This window comes from Sphaeramia orbicularis, chromosome 8 (assembly GCF_902148855.1).
Source record: "Sphaeramia orbicularis chromosome 8, fSphaOr1.1, whole genome shotgun sequence".
Classification (NCBI taxonomy): Eukaryota; Metazoa; Chordata; class Actinopteri; order Kurtiformes; family Apogonidae; genus Sphaeramia; species Sphaeramia orbicularis.
In genome coordinates, this window is record NC_043964.1 from 28,140,881 (window position 1) to 28,157,541 (window position 16,661).

The window sequence follows — 16,661 nt, forward strand, 5'->3', positions numbered from 1 at the left end:
TAGGCACATGTTTGTGCACATACAGCGAGGCACGCATACATTAACAAATGCAAACACTTTTCAAAGCTCCTAAGTAAATGTCACGGACTGCGCTGTGGAAAAAGGTGGGATGAGGAACACATCAAGCTAATCCAGCCAGGGATTAGGAGCAGGCAAATATTACCAATAATAAACAAATGACTAACACTCCCATTCTGTGTGGTTGCAGGCCCCGGGGCTCCAGCGAGAACCCAGCAGCGTCTGGATCCAATCCCTGCTGTTTATCAGTGAGAGGAGAAGTGGCCACTTGTGAAACCTCCATGACAACACTCCAGGGACAAACCCACAACGCTAAAAGTGCAATCAGGCCTCCTCACATTTCTGATTTACAGCTTAGATCTTAAAATCCTCGGCCTGACAAACAAACAATATGGACGCAACTTCACTAAATATTCTCATCCTGTGAAGTGACGATTTGATTATACTGTAACTACTGTCCATGATAGTTTGGGGGACTTTGATTGTTTTTTTATTTAGTTTTTCAGGTTGATTTTCAATTTAACAAGTGTATATATAGTGCTGATTTGATTCTGAAGAATGAACTAGTTTGGTTCAGGGTTAGTTTTTAGGTTTTTATTTATTTTTTCCACATATCTTTTTGATTTATAGAAGCCGAAAACAGGTTAAATTAACCTTTAAACCTAGACAGCCAACAGCAACCAATACCTTCTACTTATCTAAGATGTTTAATATCTTTTGAACCATTAAGCCTATCAACACTTTTTAATAATTCAAGTAAACTTCACTTTCTCAGTGGTAACAGATATGAGTCATTTGGACGTTCAGAGGCGTCGTAGTGAATGTGAAAAATACTGTCAATCTACTGCATCATGTATACACCAGTAAAACCCAAGTAGTTTAATAAATGACAATAGCTGTAGATGCTTGTTTTTGTGTTCAGTTAATGATATATTTATTGTGAGAAAGCTGAGAAATCTACATGATCAGTAAATTAAATATGGAAAAATACCTGATTTCCACTGAAAAAATGCAAAAAGAAGATAATCATACTATAATAAATGGTGATTAATCACTTAGAAATGGTTAAATGTAGAGAAAATCCCATCTGGAAGTCACCACAATAACAGTTTTAGGTCTTTGTCGGTAAAAAAAATGACATGAAATACTGAAATACTGATTGCTTATGATAGATCGCCCAATCTTTATCCTTGTACATCTTGTACACTGAGGATAAGTATAGCCGCAGTGATCAGTACAGTATATGTTTAGCATTGTTTACAAAATATTGATTGCTTGTCTAGTTGTCACCATGGAGATTATATCCCAGGAATGCAGTACAGATAAGTAATGAGCCATAAATTCCTCTTAAGTAGTAACAGGGTTGGTTAGTTTGCCAACGCGTGATGAAACTGAGATCAAAGGTAAAGCAGTGAAAGTAGGCTGTAATTTACCACGAGGAAACGGTCCTGAAGAGATAAAGGACTTCCAATAAACACGCCGACACATAAACATCGCCTCCATCTATTCTGCGAAATGTTTGTTTATTTGACAACAGATGAATGCTAAAATTAAACAAGAATAAGCATGAATTTAACTATGCACAGAGATAAAAAGTTGGTCCTTTCCAGCTATTTAGTTCCGGTCGACTGTTCAGATTCAGGGTAGAAAAGTGCCGACACGACCACATTTTGCTTTCTGGGTCCATCTATCCTGCTGAGCACAGAGAGTCACCAAGCTTGAAGGACTCTGTTGCTTTAACCCTGTCCCTAAAGCATGTCCCCGGCCAGGACAAAAGCCATCAGGGGTGCGGCTGAGAGCTTCAGCAACAAAATAACTCTTTCAATCTGTGCTCGGCATGGTTCTGACTGGAGGCTGTTGAGGTCGCCAATACCGAGACTCTTACCGGACCTCCTCCTCCTCCCTTCTAATCCTGGCCTACATGACTGAATCCAAGTCAAGGCCCCACACGCCAGAGGTGGGAGCCAAAAACACTGCGAGTTTCAAAAAAGACCACCTGCCTCATCAAACTAAATTGCACTCACTGAAGGCGTTGGGGGAATAGGCCCGAATGAAAAGGAGGGAGCAAGAAAAAAAGTGTTAGAATAAAAAGACAGACAAGTCACTGCTCTCCCTCTGTGATCTTGGCAGACAAAAGAAAAATTGCATTTCTGCGTCATGGCGCCCGAGGGTCAAAATCGACATAGGGTCCCACTCAGTTCTGTTGTGTGCGAGTATGTTGATATAGGTTCCATCAATTCCCACAAGAGAGCTGGAGAGGTGCACAGGCCTACCTTTGAGCCTTTCATCTTGGCTTCTTTGTATTCCGCTACACTTGTGTCTGTTGTCTGTCTATTCTATTGGGTGGAATTGACTGTTATTATTCCAAACAGCATTATCTTTATTAATGCCACAGGTCTCGGGACTGTGCACTCCCTGGGAGCCGGGTCTGGACAGACCTGCAACCAATCTCCCTAGATAAAAGCTCAGCGGAGAGCTGTATGCAAGCCAGACAGCTCGGACTGGGCCTTCATCCTCCCTCCTTATTCTCACAGAGCGGTATATGGCCTACAAAGACTGTGATAGGGCTTTAATCTTGGCACTTTCAGTCAGACTGAGAGCAGCTCTCTACAAGGCTAGCAGAAGTCACTTTAGTTTTAGTGAGAACAAACAAAGTGTTATTAGCAAATGCAGGTTCTATATTTCTAAATTGCAAAATTATTCACAATACAAAAAGTTTAGACAAGCTGAAACTCCAAAAACCAGAAATTTAACAGGAAGGATTTGGAGTCATGCTAAAACCAGTCCAGTTTGTAAGTGCGCCTTCCATCTCCACTGTGGCTTATATTGCTGGTGGCCTGTATGTACTTGGAGTTGAAGCTGTTTCCCAAAGTCAACCATGCATGACGAGTTATTTTAAAGGTAGTGTGGAGAGCTGACGTGTGGCCAGGCCAGGGCAGGGCAGCGGCTGGGGTTTCGGCTTAGTGCCTCAAGCCCCTCGCTCCAGTGGTCACACAGGATCAGCTCCCGGCCTGAGCCCGGACACTGATTTATGGGACAGGGGGATTACCATCAAACCAGCCGTGAGGACCACCCAGATGGTGGCACACAACGACAGCCACACAAACACTAACAGACACACATGCACGCAAAGTCAAATATACTTACAAATGTACACGTCACTTATATATGTCCTTTTAAATAGATGCAGAAATAGTTTCTCAAACAGTAAAACTAAATATTTTTACACAGTGCTATTTTGGTAGAGTAAATATGAAAAGAACGAAGTATGAAAAGATGCACATGCCATTTGTAATGGCTGTTTTAACCACTCAAGTGCTGTGGAAGGAATTAATACGCTATGGCTTCCTCATTACCACAAAGCGAGAAAGCCAACTTTGCTCATCAGAGTTCATTTGAATCCACAGGATGTGCCTGGTTAGAAGTGTAATTTTGCTCTCATTGAATCACGTCATAGTATTTTTTTTTCTCACTCTTAGTTTGTATAAGGCATAATTGAAGACTGACGACTTGTGTAATTTTGTATCTCAACTGACCCAAGTCCAAAACAAGACCCTTCCATGTAGTTACGAATGTGAGGCAGAAGCCAGACTCTGGCTTTCATCAAATATGTTGTATATTCACTAAAATGGGTGACATTAAACTTGATCAGGATGTTTAATAATTCACTTTCCGTTTTATTCTTGATGCAGATCTGGACTCATTTTCATTCAGAATGCATTTACCATCTTTAATACTTTTCCACCAAGCCACATTTTCATCCAAGAACATGTGCAAATGCACTGAGCAAAAGAGGAAAAAGGGAAGAAAAGCACATATTTCTCACTTGCCAGGGCACAGCAGAACTCAACCTCAAGGCACCGGTTGGATGAGATGAACAATAAGAGTCAATGACAAATCGGACACAGTGCATTCCTTGGGCAAACACTCACCTCATAAAGGGAGACAGGTAGGCAAACACTCACCTGCCCTAAGCTAATAATGTGTGTGGAGGCAAACACACAGACACATACACATGGACACACTAATAGGACTCGATGCATTGGGAAAATGATAGAAATTATTCTGAACCAAACAAAAAAGATGAGACTAAATCTGTTCAATAGAAAATGATAAATCTCAGGTCACAGAAGACATCCTTTGTTTTATTAAAAAATAACTGTATAAAAGAGACATTTAAGAAACGTGTCTTTTTCACTGTATTACCATGCTATGTTAAGTGTGGTAAAAGCTGTACGTATAGGCTAACCTATCTTTTGTTTAGGGTTTCTGTTAATCATTGCATCGCGAAAATAAACAAGTCAAATGATTTTAACCATGGCCATCACCATGGCTGCAGGAGGTGGATTTAAGAAGCTTAGGCAGGATATATTTTATAATAACTTGCACATTATATCACATGTAGGTCTGGCTGAAACAAACTCCAAACAACTGGATTGTCCAAAACTTTTGTAAACGTGTGCGGCACACATGCATGTGCATCTGTGACCCTGTGTAAGAGTGTTTAAAAATGTCAGGAAATCATTGATGACTCGACTTTCCTACAAAACAAATCACACATATTTTCCTCTAAGGCCTACTTTCCCAGCAGTGACAGTGCTGCTCTGCTCAGTGGGATGCACGCTCAACACTTCCTGACCATGTGACTGTCTTCAGCTTCCTTTTGATTGGTTACTTGGAAGCGGAGAAGATGGAGAGAAGAGGGGGTAATGGTGGCGGAGGGTGGCGAGTAGCGGGCTGGCAGCGGACACATGAGAGAAAACAAATTCCTGCCCCATCGCCATGGAGATGAGTCAACAGCAGGTCGGGGGAGAGCAGAGGAGGCTGGGGGTTGTTGGGGCACAGGCTGCCCTGCTGTAGTTAACAATTCATCCTTGCATCCGGCTCCCAAATGATTGGGCAAACACGGAGGATGCTGCAGAGTCAAAAGGGCCCCGAGGGGCTGAGAGAGGGGGCCTCACCCTGGGGTGACACGCTGACAGACACACACTGGTTGGTAGAGGGTGGACCAGCTGAAAGAGGGGAGTAAGGGATGGGGGAACCAATGAGCAGGGAGGGGGGCTGCTGGGATGTGAGAGAGTGGCTGAGTACATCGAGTACTGTAGAGAGTTTACACTGCAGTCACAAAACACTATTGATGACTGTGGCTTCTGAGAGCAGTGAAGTTAAAAGGCTTGGGCTTAATGTCAGAGTGAAGATTGAACCCAATTTTGTAAGTGACAGAAATTTAACATTACTGTTTAAAAGACACACCAGTTGGCACCAACAGTTTGCAGATATATATTTGGGCTGTAAAATTAATGCATTAATGCGTTTTAATCCATCATCATGATTAATCTGATTAAAAATATTAACGCAATAACCCATCTGCAGCGCAGAATGACTCTGAACGTCTCTGCCAACACAGTTTGGGTAGTTGTCGAAGTAGAGTTAGCGGCACGCATGCGCAAATGGGCAGTTGATTCAGTAGGGACAGGAGCAGAACCAGCCCATAAAGATGGAAGACGCTAACAGCACAGTGGCCCTCTGGATGGAAATATGTGTAGAAAAAAACCAAGATGGAAAAGTTGTTTCAAGTTGTTTTGTTGAAACTGTTAGGTGTTTAATAAACACGTTAAGTACATATATATTCCTTTCTTTCCTGAGTCTGTTCACGCAAAATGAAACAGAATTAATACAGATTAAAAATGAATGATATATAATTGTGATTAATCCACAGCAACCCTGTGACTAATCTGATTAAAAATTTGAATTGTTTATATATATATATATATACATATATATATATATACATATATATACATATATATATATATACACATATATATATATATACACATATACATATATATATATATATATACACATATACATATATATATATATATATATATATATATATATATATATATATATATGTATATGTATATATATATATATATATATATATATAAATAATTTTTTTCCCTATAACTCACGTCTGAGTACATTGCAGTTGAAAACCACACGAGGTTCAAACAAAACACTAACCTTACTTACCCTGACAATTTCCCTCACCAAGTTCTGAGTTAAGGGTATTACATCAACTTATGACAGCTAAGCGAGGATAATAAGGCCACATGGTTAAAGCGCAGATGGGTGCCTTTAGGAACACACAGTACACTTACCACAGTATCCCTTGGTACGCCTTTAAAGGTTGATATCTCTGTCCAGACATTTGGATTCCTTCACTGTGGAAAAAAAAAAAAAAGAAAGAAACCTAACGTCACTTCACACATCAATTGGTAAGGGCTTCATTTCTAGCCTTTATTTGCTTAACTCTTCACTCTCCATTTGTCCAGCTGGGTTCATTTAGGTAAAACAGTGTAAGAACATGTAATATGAGGTAGAAATGGAAAAATGGTTGAAAGCCTCAACCCACAGGACCAAGTTCCAAAACACTGACCACTTTACTGTAGAGCGGAGCGTCGCTTGACAATAATGGGTCAGAGACAGAAATAACAGTCGAGCGACGGGTGGATCTCATCAATGTCACATCATACAGAAGAGGAGGAACCACAACATTTCAATACTGTGCTTATATTAGACTAGACTTTACATAGTGTAGGTTTTGACTCTGTCAGCACAAGTCATATGTAACTTTATGCACTGTCACAGCTTGGTTTTCCTCCACAAAATGGGCAAAACCAAAGCCCATTATCCAATTGGCCATCGAACTTTGAAGGGTTGTAGTCCCAGCATTACAACAGACCTTTTACTGGGCAGGAGTGTGAGGAGGGTGTGTTAGTAGACAGGACCTGTTACTGGTTCTCCACTGCTACTCACGTCAGAGCACAGTGTTTTTATAAACACTGCTGAAGCATATCCTTCCTTTAGTGGGAATTAAGATCCTCTCTGTAATAATCCACCCAACAAATCTTATAAATGAAAAACAGACTGCATCATTTATAGTGTGTCTGTCAGAAAAAGAGAGAGAGAGAGAGGAGAGGGAATAAAAATAAGGGGAAAAAAGCAAGATGATGATAAAAATAGCAGATGTTAGGAGTCACTTCTCGAAAGGTGTGTCATTCGGGGAGTTTGGGACGAGCATTTTGCCCAAGCTGATGTCTAAATATAGCATCTATACTAAAATAAAAGTGAGTTCAGTCACTGGCACTGAAACTTTCTCCTCCTTATTCATGACCTAAGTGGTGCAGCCAGCGTCACTCATGACCGAAATACTAACCATATAAAACAAAAAAAGACCTCCTCAAATACTCTGAGTACATAAGGAAACAACCACAATTTAATGTTCCCCGTAAATGAGCCTGTTATGGCAATCCAAGTCCAAATGTTTTGCTCTTTCTAAATTTAGATCGAGTTTAGGTATAAATTAGCTTTTACATAACAGCCTTAACAGAACACTGAGCTACTGTGATATTTTATAAATCGATCAAAAACAGACAACACCCCAGCTCAGGTTGTGATCAGTGTTTACTTAGAGGTGTTCTAGTATGCATGACACATGAGTGAAGCTACTGTCTGTTTACTGTGTCTGTACGGACTGGGATCGGCTGAGAATGGGTGGCGGGACAGGGAGGATGCCCCTGGGCCAGGCTGAGCAGTCACTGAAGCACAAGTCCCATCTAAGCTCTAAAGCATGCGAGTATCAGGCTTGTAACTAAAACACAAGCGTAAACACAGGCGATGTTAGGGATTACACCCTGCAATACCGCCGCAGGAAACCACAGACAGCGCAGGTGTAGCCACCGCCATGGATGCATTCTTCCCCATCGACCGCTGCACCGGAGGAGGTCTGACAGACAGCTCATCATCTACCTTTGTTGGCTGCGTGAAACTTGTGTAAACATCTACAGGCGCTTGTATGCCTGTGTGTGGAGCAGCAGCCACAGGTGAGAAGGACACACACAGACACACACAAACAGGGGGATTACAATAGACTAATGTAATGTCAAAAAAAGCCTCGAAGCACAATACCACACATTCTTCGAGAGACACACATTTCCATCAAGAAATCACTGTATTTATTATAATTTTTCCATGTATTTTCTCAGAAAGTTTTGTTAATGCGATCAAAACAGTGAGAAATGTCTTGTAAAAAGTCAAAACAGTACACCCAAAATGTTAAATTATGGCCGGTTTGAGGTTTTGTTTTTACTTGAAGTTTGTAAGAATGCACTGAGGATAAGATTTAGTGGAAGCAGCAGGGATCAAGGCGGAAAGCGAGCACATTTCCTCAGTAAACAGCACCCTCTAGAGCAACACACTACACTGAATCCTCATCTCGTTCTCATTGTTGCAGCCTGTCAGCATAAACTGTACAAAACTCTACTCACACGGCGAGTTATTCACCCCGGATTAAATTCCTGCACTTTCTAAAAATGACAAATCGGAAAGAATACGACCACAAGCTTAGATTTATCCTTTTGTAGATAAATAAAAGCAGGTTGTATTTTCTTCTGGTCCATATGTGCACGATCAACTGAGGTGAGGTCGAACCTTACTTGTTTTCTCAGTGCGGGTTGATAATGAGGCAGGCTGTTATTAAGATGTTTGCTTTAATCGTGTGCAGGGTTATTAGGGGCGGTTTACAGTACACAAGAGAGATTAAGGTAGGCCATGCATGACGGAAAGAGCTGAAGAGGCCGACGATAAGCCAGCAACTCGCAACTGCTAGGTGGGCTGAGAAATATGAGCGCACAGTAGGACATGAAACCCAGCATGACAAACCTCTCCCTCTCTCTCTCTCTCTCTCCTTTTCTGTCTCTTTTGCCCTCTGTGTCTCTGTTTGCCTCAAATCATGTTACACAACCACAAAGGAATGCCTCGTATATCGGAGACAGATTTAAAACAAGCGGAAAAAGACGAGAACAGTAAAGAGAGGATCACAAACCCATCCATAGAAGCAGTGGGTGTTGTTTTGTTCCTTTATAATTGTATAAAAGAACAACATGGCAGGGTGCTTGGCAGGACTGTAAAGGCTCGCTGCAGTGACACACACACACACACACACACACATACACACACAAGTCCAAACACATGCACACCCAACTGCTCACATGCTTACATAAACTAAATCAGCCTAAGACATACAGTCCTGTGCACCGACCGGGGAGCACTACACATTTCCTCTAGTTTTTTTTTTTTTTTTTCATGCCATTAATAAAAATAGACATTGTATTGTTTTAATTTTTTTGTTGGAATTTGGGGAGCACTTGAAAATCCATCTTTTTATGAGCCTTCCAACTTTCCCACAGAATACCTACTGTTTTTCCCTGAATTCAACCCACATACATTAAAAAAAAGGGCACTCAGAGCCTGAAGTGGGACACTCACTATGGTACTTACACATGACAAATAGCTGCTACATTTATGAGACCTGTGTTGTGTTAAAAATGATGCATTCACTGTCATATAGACATTATAAAACAACACTCCAGTTTTCTTCAAATATGAGGAAAGCCACAAGGCAGGAATTTGATTTAGAGGGTATATATCATAGAATCCTTTTCAAGCTTTAATAATCTAAATGTTGTATTTATTTATTTGTAATGTATGAAAGTTGTTTAGTCTTTATTAATTATTGCAATTATGTCTGTGCTGCTTTCTTGGAAAACAGATTTTTAACTAATGTTCACTTGGGATATCAAGAAATAACAAATACTGTAATTTAAAAAAAAAAAAAACACACTGTTGCCCATAAAGTTGGAATAATTTAGTTTTTATGACACATTCATCTTTTTATTCCTATCTCTACAGATCAGTAATCACCTATGACCTGTTTCAGTGACTATATACTGCGTACGAGTTACACTTTATATATCAAGAATAAATCACATTGTGGCAATCTTTCATGAGAAGAGGTAAAAATATTTTATTCCAAATTTATGGGAAATTGTGAATAGTAAGTGGGGTATCACCATCCATATATGGTAGCAAAATGGACAGTGGTTCACATTTTGAAGCACCTTCTTTGCAGAAATGACTCAAAGATCACTTTTTTAAAATGTATTTATTTGTTTTTTTAACCCATAAACACCCAAACAGCCACCGGTGACCAAAACCATCTACTGATCTAAAGCGTTTAATACCTGTTGATCCACTAATCCTATCAATACATATAATAATTGGTGTAAAATTCAGTGTGTCATCTTTTCATAGTCATCAGATATGACCCATTTAGATGTTCAGACGCTCCGTAGTTACCGTGGAAACACCGTCATCTTTTACAACATTGACTCATCAGTAAAACCCATGGAGTTGAAACAATGACAGTGGATGGAGATACTTGTTCTTGATATATTTCCTGAAAAAGTCACTTTTTCTTGACTTTTCTCTGTTTCTGATCTAATAATCTTTGAATTTACTCTGAGCTTTTATGACCATCTACATCAAAGGTGTCAAACTCATTTTAGTTCAGGGGCCACATTCAGCTAAATTTGATCTGAAGTGGGCCGAACCAGTAAAATAATAACATAATAATATATAAATAATGTCAACTCCAAACTTATCTCTATGTTTTAGAGCAAAAAAAGTAAATTTACATTATGGAAAGGTGTACATCTACAAACTATCCTTTCAAAAGATGTGAATAACATGAACAAACTGAAAAAATAAGTGTAATTTTAAGAATATTCTGCCTCAGTTTATCATTTACACATGTACATTAGTACTTACAGATCACAGTGGATCTACAAACACATAAAACATTTAGTAACAGGCAGAATCTTGTTAAAATTGTTCTAACTTCTCTTAAGACATTTCAGGTTGGTCATATTTGTTCAGGTTATTCACATTTTTTATGAAATTATACATTGTTTTAGTGTAAATACATGAAAATATTTACATTTACAAAGAGAAAAATTTGAAGTTGTCATTATTTATGTGTTATTATGGTAGTATTTTACTGGTCCTGCCCACTGGAGATTGAATTGGTCTGAACGTGGAACCTGAACTAAAAGGACTGATAATATCTTAGTGTAATTTTTGCAATTTACAAATTCATCCCAAGGGCCAGACTGGACCCTTTGGTGGGTCGGATTTGGCCCCCGGGCTGCATGTTTGACACCTGTGATCTACATAATCAGCGAATTAAAAATAGGAACATACATTATTTTCACTAAAAAAAAAAAAAAAGAAAAAGCAAAATACAGATGATAATATTATAATAAATGGTTATAAATCACTTCAGAAAGATGGGAAAGAGAAAAAAATATTTGGAACAGTCACAAAAATAGTCCTGGGTCTTTATGGGTTAATACTATGGACAAAAGCAGCTACACTATCTTACACCTCCTTACACTCAAAGCATGTGAAACCAAAGAAGAACATATTCTACGTCTGTCTACGTCATTTTAATTGGTTGCACAACAAATAAAACCACAAATATCCAAGATTGCAATGAACATTTCACACATCCCTCTACCAACCATGGACTGCCTGCATGAGTAAAAGGTGTGTGTTTGTCTGTGTGTATCAAGTTAGCAGAAGGTCAGAGTGGTGAAGTATTAGAGCGCTGTTTGCTCACTTCGACAGACCTGCCTGTTTGAGAGTTTGAACAGTGACGTGTGAAACCAGTAAAAACAGGACATAGCGCCACTCTGTTTGCTTAAGAACACCCAAAGAATGGACTGCTATTACAAAACAAATCCCTCCACCTGCATTCCTCCTGTCCATCAAACCCTACCTGTTAAACAAGATATGACACAGAGCGGAAAAAGGTAGTTACAAGAAGATCTACTTTATGGAGGGATGACTTGCAATTTGTTAAAAGTTGACAGCTCTCTGACCTTCATGTCTGACCCGAGAAAAGAAGCATGCGTCAAGTTTGCGCATACACACATACAGTAGCTGCCCTCCATTAACGTACACTGTCTATACCCATAGCATTTTACTGTGCTGCAGTTTATATCGTGTAATAAATGCTCCTCCTACCAGTCTGTCATCATAGATAATTCACTCCATAAATTGTATCTTACTTTTTAAAGGCAGCTGACAGTTTAACAACGATGCCTTTATTTTTGCCTTCTGTCAAGCATCTGTTATATGAAACATTATAATGATGTTTTCAGCAGAGATGCCCTACTTGTTCTTATGTAACATCTGATTCATCCCATGACAACAAACTGATGAGTCTGATAGTGAAGTTCGGGTGACATTGTGTGGAAATCCATCAACTGGAACAGATGAAAAGGGAGAGAGGCACCACATGATCCGAGTCCCCTCCTTCTTTCCCTCCCCATCATCCTTGTATCAGAGGAACCATTGGAAGAACTGGATGTGATTTGTATGTGTGTTTTTGAAGAGGGGTGCTCATAAACAGCCATGAAAGGGGCCCCTCTATTCAGCTCGCCAGCCGAGATGCGCTTCACTAGGCCGGCCTTTTGTTTTCCCCTGTTCACAAAACCTTAAGCATAGAAAAAAGGGGTTGATTCTCTCGATGTGTGCAGGCTCAAATTATGCCATTAGATTGGTGCCCGCTTTGGGTGAAAAAGGCTTCAGTAGCGCTTGAAGTGATTTAAAAGATGCAGGAGAGAGCTGCCTGCAAATCCTGTTTGGGAATAACACTGGAGGAGAATGGGGAGGCAAAATGCCAAGCTAGTGATCATTCTATAGTATGCAAAATTGCTCTCAACTCTGTGAGTGCCGTGGATGTTAAAACAAAAGATGCGGAACATTCCTTTGTCACGTGATAAGGGTCAATGTGCTGCGGTGGTGCGTGGGGTCAGGAAGTTCACCAAACTTCCCACGCTGCCTCACACCATAAGCCCACGGTTAAAGCCTGTAACACTCTTCATTACTGCCTGGGGAATTTTGTCTCAATAGGGTCTGAGTGCCCACACAGGGATGAGCCATCAAAAAGATATGCAGAACTTCATCATCAGGAAGGGTGTAGATCTGCATATGTGCATTAGGAGCATGTCTAATAGGCAAGGCAAGGCCAGTTTATTTGTAAGGCACATTTCAGCAACCAGGCAATTCAAGGTGCTTCACACAGGACGTTGAAATACAACAACAGGGAAAAAGAAATACATTGAAAACATTATAAAAGAAACATGTAAAAGGTGATTAAAAACAGCAAGTAAGAAAACAACACATAAAATCCAAAAATATAAAAAATACACACATATTAAAGTAAGAGTTGCAGTGCAAAGTTTCGAAAGAGAATATAAAATTTAAAAAGTCAAAAGCCTTTTAGTCAAAGGCAGCAGTGAACAGGTGAGTCTTTAACCTTGACTTAAAAGAACTCAGACTCTCAGCAGACCTGATATTTTCTGGTAGTTTGTTCCAGATATACGGGGCATAGAAACTGAACGCTGATTCTCCGTGTTTAGTTCTGACTTTTGGAACACAGAGCAGACCTGCACCAGATGACCTGAGTGGTCTGGATGGCTCATACTGGACTAGAAGGTCTCTGATATATTTTGGGCCTAAACCATTCAGTGCTTTATATGCTAGCAAGAGAATTTTAAAGTCTATTTTCTGAGAGACAGGGAGCCAGTGTAGAGACCTCAGAACTGGACTGATGTTACAGATAATATAATAATGTCACAGAAGGGTCTAATTGGATTTAAGCAAACTCTTCTGTATTATTTTATTTTTTTTACATGTTAAGCTCTATTAGAGGAACTCATAAACTCATCATCCCTATTGTTCACACCCTGCACAGCACATACAGTTTGTCCATGTTAACACATTTTGTGCTATATCATGCTACTACCAACTAAGGCTACATTCAGACTGCACGCAAATGTGGCCGAAATCAGATTTTTTTGCCCATATGTGACCTGTATCCAATCTATTAAAGACAGTTTGAACAGCACAAATCTGATATTTTCAAATCCGGCCCAGGCCACTTTCATATGTGGTCCTAAATCCAATACATATCCGATATTTTGCAATGCGACTTCAGTTTGAAAGGCCAGGTTGCATTTATCCGACCTTAACATCATTAAGATGCAACAAACGTCACAGTTCTGCATCCCAGGAAAAACATATGTCTGGACCTCTTTTGCGCATGCGGGTCACTTCAGGGTTGCATTCAGTTCATACTCAAAACTGATAGAAGTCACATTTAGTGCATAATCTGAACGAGCACATACAAAAATCAGATTTCACCCTAAATCCAAATTGTGCAGTAAGACCTGTTGTTTGAACATGGGACAGGGACATAAGGAGCTGGAAGTGTTTGGAAAAACCTGCTAGCTACAATAAACAATCTGATGTTAAACATATTAGCTTGTTTTAACTAGCAGTACAACCCTGGATTCAGTAGGCTGACAGCCAGGCAGAAGTAAAGGTGTGTTTATTTATTACTTTTTTGTGCAGCAGGCTAGAAAAGCAAAGCAAATTGATGAGAAAACATGTGCATCTTCCAGGTTTCTATGGAAAATATGAATTATTGATTATGAAGTATGGAGTTACAAGGAAGGAAAAGGATTCAGTACAGTCATAAGAAAGTCATAAAATGAAACCTATATATTTTATTCATCACTCCTTTATTTTATTACAAATAGGAAACTGAGAAATGAAGAAAAATATCAAGCAGATGCTAAATATATGTTATTGTGGATTGACTGGAAATTATTGTACTGTTATTTTGATGTTAATATATAAATGTTATTATAAAACTGGACACAAGAATAATTTATTCACGTTGATGCAGACCATTACATTTCGTTGACCTAAATACACTCAAAAGATAAATGGTTCGACACAGAATAAATGTAAATTTAAAAAGACATATTTTCCGCATTAAAGTCTGAAAGTAAACTGTATAACGTTTGTATAAAGTCTTCAAACTTTACTCATTCTTTCCATTCAATGACAGAGGGAGAGAACGGAGAGGTCAAGCAAACAATAGAATGAATCAGAGAGCGAGCCGTGATGGCAAGAAAATATGAAATAGAAAAATGAAACGTTACTTTTGGACTTTTCTTCACAGGGTTATTCTACAAAAAGAGTGGAACGAGCATCAGTTACTGCATCATTATCTTATTCCACCTGTGCAAAACTACCTGTATAAGAAAACAGCAATAGAAGACAGAAATATAAAGTACAGGCAGAGGGCAGGGTCTCTGCAGATAAATACATACACCACAAACTGACAGAGTCGGAAGTGATTGATAGAAGCTAAAAACTGTAAACATGCGTCATCTATTGACATTGTAACTGTGTAATGTAAAAAAAAAACAAAAAAAAAACAAAACCCGCACATCCTCCTACATCAGCACTGTCTAAAACAGGCATTCCAGCCAAACAGGCAGGTGATAACCTACCAACCAATGGCTTTGTGCAGAGCATGTCATCGCGGTGCCCATTCGTCGACAGCAACCTAATAGGCATGGGAACCTGACAGTGTCAACAAAGGGACAGTGCCAAACAAAACCACTGGCTGTGAGCAAGAGGGTTCCTGAACAAGCTAGGTCCGGTTCCACTACGCTCTGCTCAGCCATCACTTCCAGTTACAATATGTCTCACTGACATCTCACCTGTCAAGACGAATATTTTGTGTTTGTTTTACTTTCACAATACAAGTGCTATTCTCAGATGCCACCTACACCTGCTCTCTGCGAACCTTTGCAGTGTCAGACTCCTTCAGATGATACACTGGTCTATTTTTGCATTGTTTAGAATATCTTTTCTTGCTCTTACTGACAAAACTAATCCATGGCATTTACAGCTTTAACATAATAAGCAGGTAGAAGAGAGGCATAATGAGTTGCTATTGTAAAGTATTCATTGCATCTAATTAATTATATAATTGTTTAATACCCGTTATTGCGCTCCTCCTTTTAAAAGGTGTGGAAAAAGCAGTCATGGTTTAGAGTCTACGTGACTTTACAGTAACAGATACTGTACATGGGAGGTACATAAGAAATATTTCTGGTTAAGAGTGTTTCCTGTTGAGTAAGTACTCCTCCATTGATTAACCCTTTAACCCCTGAGATATTATTTCAAGTAAACGTGCTGCTGTGAATTCATGTCGGTAAAAGTGTTATAAAAGCTGCTGTGAGTATGCGCTTGTGTTCCTTTTTTTCAGTGGTTTTGATTTACTGTGTGTTTTAAGGTCAAAACAGGATGGAATAAGAGAAAAAGACAAAGAGAAGAATTGAAGTTTACAAGTTTGACTAAATAAGACAGAATGTATATCAGTAAGAGATTTAACTGTGAAATGGAACACACTGAACAAGTAATTGAATTTTTGGCTGAGTAGTTTTTGTTTTGGGGCTCTTTTTTTTCTAAATCACTTTATGGCACCTGGTTGAACTCAAAAAAGCAGTTACATGGTCAAAACTCTGCAAAAATTCATTAAAAAAAAAAAAAAAAAAAGATAAAGGCAAATCACCGCAACACTCCAACTAACAGTAAAAACAAAAAAACCACAAGGAAAATGGTGTAAAAAAAAAAAAAAAGCCCATACTGTCTATTTTTATAGTGAACAGGTCTCATTCACTGCTCTGTTTTACCCCCAATGCACTGAGCATGCTCAGATGTCTATGAAAAGAAGAAGAGCTATTTAATCAGCACATTTTGAAAAATTTCATATAAAGCAAACAGTTGAATTTTTATGAATATTTAAAATAAATCATATATTCAGAATGCTCACCACAGACACGTCAGGGGCTAAAGGGTTAAAGATT

General features: G+C 39.2%; 1 long non-coding RNA gene across 1 annotated transcript in view; it reads right to left on the bottom strand.

The window, feature by feature from the left end:
• The window catches only part of LOC115424743 (uncharacterized), a 68,995-nt gene that overhangs the window by 14,217 nt on the left and 38,117 nt on the right, over positions 1-16,661 (bottom strand). The window contains exon 2 of the long non-coding RNA XR_003936129.1: positions 6,186-6,248. This is a non-coding gene — a long non-coding RNA (uncharacterized LOC115424743). The remainder of the gene's footprint in view (positions 1-6,185; positions 6,249-16,661) is intronic.